This window comes from Belonocnema kinseyi, chromosome 1 (genome assembly GCF_010883055.1).
Source record: "Belonocnema kinseyi isolate 2016_QV_RU_SX_M_011 chromosome 1, B_treatae_v1, whole genome shotgun sequence".
In the NCBI taxonomy this organism is placed as follows: Eukaryota; Metazoa; Arthropoda; class Insecta; order Hymenoptera; family Cynipidae; genus Belonocnema; species Belonocnema kinseyi.
The window spans coordinates 157974105-157977591 of NC_046657.1; positions in this window are offsets into that span (position 1 = coordinate 157974105).

A 3487-nucleotide genomic window follows, 5' to 3' on the forward strand; every position below is an offset into this window, starting at 1 on the left:
ATTTGCAGAGTTTAGTGAGAATCTTTTCGACTATATAATCTGTTTTCTGGTTGTCAAGTGGAGAGATTTCTTGAGCAAGATAGTAGAGTTCTGAAGGTTCGGGTTTATAATTTACTTTTGGCACGTATTGGAATCTAGCCTTTCTGAGAGAGGGTACAATTGGTAAAATTAAAGGAGTTAAATTTCATAATTCGGCGGAGACCCTTCCGACCTCGTGATCTAGGATATTGTAAGTAGGAGGGGGGGGGGGGTTCTTGGGCAAAATTACGAAATCTGAGGGTGCGGGTTCGGCGTGATTTTTGACGATAGTAAAGTAGGGAGGGGAAGGAACTTAGCTCTCTCGATTAATGAAGCCTGAAGAAAACGGTTTAGGTGAGGAAGACCTACAGGGAATCTCTAGGGGTCAGGATGGTAAATTTGCCATGAAGCGGTGCTACTGGAGGCCAACATTTGGTTGGAAAGCGCCTCTTTGTTAAATTATACGCGATGCGAAAAATCACGATCCTTATATGGTGAGCTGCCTACAGATTTATCGTCCATACTAAAAACTCCTGTCGGTCCATTGTTGGGTGAAGATTCCCTGGAGAAGCTGCGGGGTTGATTTTCGCGTTCTACAGGACTGGGTAGGGCCTCAGGAACGTGATTCGGGCTACTATTTGTATATCCTCTGGTAACACGAAGTCCCGTGCGTGCTACTGCGAAACAAAGGCTACGCGCCAAGTAAGCTCGCTAGCGGACGTTGTTGCCACCGCGGAAGATTAATGCTTGTAGTTCGGTAGCGAAACCTAGAATTAGGGTTCGGCCTGAATACTGTCGTCGAATCGGTTCGGTTGCATGACCTCTCTCCAATAACACCGAGCATTTCTGATACTCATCTGCTTCGTTTATCTGAACGCTTCTTTTCTCTCGGACGAACCTATAACATGATGGAGCCTTTTCGTTGATAAATATGAAAAGAGAGGGGAGTAGAAATTGGATTACGTCTGCAAGGTATTTTCAAGGGAGGGGAAGCCACGTCCTCTGGTAGAGCGAGTGAGGCAGATGACTTGCGCCAGAGATTTCCTTAGAACCGATGTTTGTACTCGTTAATTGAAGGTAGTAGGTTGAGACGCCTAGAAAAACTTGGAATGATAGCCAGTATTGCGCCTATCGGATTGGGCAAGGGAGGAAGGAAGTAGAGAGAGTGATGCTCGCGAAGCAATTTTGCCTGATGGTCGCAGCCAGAATGCTAGCTGCACCACGATTAACGGCGGTTGCAGTTATTAATCAGCAAGAGTAACCTCGTATCATTGTTATGTAGAATATCTTTTATTTGATCACCATTCGTAAACAATTAGTATAGTCTAGCTTAATGCTTACAACCAGAATATGAGGCTGTTTTTGCTACTGCCAGGAATGCCAAGCTGCAGAAGAACTGACGATTTTCACCATTTTCACGGCCTTTTATAACCGTACTCCTCGAGAGTTTCACGAGATGCCGTATGCAAAGGGCAGAATCGAGTGGCGGGTGGCGCGTGTGCAGAGTTTCACGGGTACTATACTCGCGGCACTTTCCTTCACCCGATTCGATCACTCCTCCGGCACGTGGGAGCCCGTTTATAACTTGACATGGACAGAATAGCTAGTAGGTGTGCAGCCAATGACGTCTCCTTCGCGTGATTGGCATATATTATGCCTGCTCACATTTAGATCTAAATACTCATATCTAACGTGCTTGACTTAATTTCAATCCGCAAAACAAGTGTCTGAGAGAGAGAGAGAGAGAGAGAGAATAAATATATAAGGGTAAGGTAATCTATTTCATAATATAATATTCATTTCCTTTTATTTCTTCAGCGCATAGTCGCGTATAACAGCTTTAAAAAGGATTTAACAAGTATTTCATAGAATTTTAAACTTTAAAAAAGATTTCAAAACATTTCACAAAGATTTCAAAAATTTGGCTGAGCTTTGCAAATGTTCCAAAAGATTTCACAGCAATTTAACGATTTCGCGTAGATTTTGCATACTTTAAAAGGCTGCCAGGAATTAACTCAGATTTACAAATTTGTTAAGGATTTCACAAAAATTAAAAACAATGTAATATTTTCTAATGTATTTATACGTTTCCAAATATTCTGTTTTAATTAAAAAGAAAGTATTCTTTGTATAATAGGTATGGTAACTCCGAAAGCAGCCGGTGGTTTGCAAGGTTATCAGTTAGTGGAATTGGAGTGATACTGACGGGTCTTCTGGTCAGGTTTTTTTTTGTAACCTCTAACCGTCCAGCGAATACGTAACTTTGGTTACGAAGGCGCCACAAGTCCAGCTCTTGCATGCCCTTGGGCGTAATTTGTCCTTGGTGACATGCACGGAGTCAGAATATCCTCTAGGAACTGTGTTATTTTATGTTTCTCGACCTTCCAATCTTGTAGTATGTCGGGATGTCCTTCTAGGTCCCCTGGATATGCCAAACCCTCCAGAAGGTAACTCAACCGGCGTTTGGGTTTTAAAGACAAAGAATGGGAAGTCCTACGGAACATCTGCAAGTAAGACAGGCAGTCTTTTGGTGGTGAAGGTGGGGTTCTGCTTGTAGCAGGAGACGCCGCGTCGAGTATGGGGCGCAGCCGTTTCCTTCTTAGCGACGAGAGACTGGTTGGTGAAATAGCCGGAAATCCGTAATCTGATTGTTGCTACTCATCTCTGTTCATTGTGGTGGAGTATCCGCGCTGTTGGTAAGCTTCTATTTCTTTGTGTAAACGTTTTGCGGTGGCCCGGGCCTTCTTTTAGCGGGGTTCCAGCCCCCTAGAGGATAACGGTTATCAGATCCATAAATTTTCTCGCTTAGTAGTCCGTTCGAATGACACCCTGGGAAGGAGCATTAAAACCAGAGATACTCAACGTTTGGACCAGGGAAGGATGTCCAAGATCAGTTTAACTTCTATTTAGGCACTAGGACAAGAGATTTATCGCTTATTAGTCTCTTAGAATAACACCCCGGGGAGGAGCCTTACAAAAAGAAATACTTAAACGGTTAGACCAGGGTCCGAAGTCCGAGATCGGATGCAACTATTCAACATTTTTGTTCTAAAAAGAACAAAGCTGTACATATTGCGGGACAATTATAAACAAAATTTCCAATCTGAACTATGATTTATTTCCTCCTATGAACTCCATAGGTAGAGTGAGAGATAGAGAAGCAGAACGCTGATGGTGTGGAATACTTGACGTCCACTTGCGACGTCGGAAAACAGATGACAAAGTGGTTCGTGCGGTGTGCCAGTTGAAGGCCGAGTGTTCATAGCAGTGATCCTAGATCTGAAACGAGACGTGGTCCAATATTATGACACGTCTATGTCCGTGTGAATATGGTAGGAGACGATATGAATGCCTGGGTTGCGCGTACAACCCATTTCTCCTCTTCAGAATTTGAAAACTCGAAGGTGCACGATTGCCGGTCGGAACACTTCGGCGGTTCTATTTATATCTCTATCTGCTTTGAAATAAA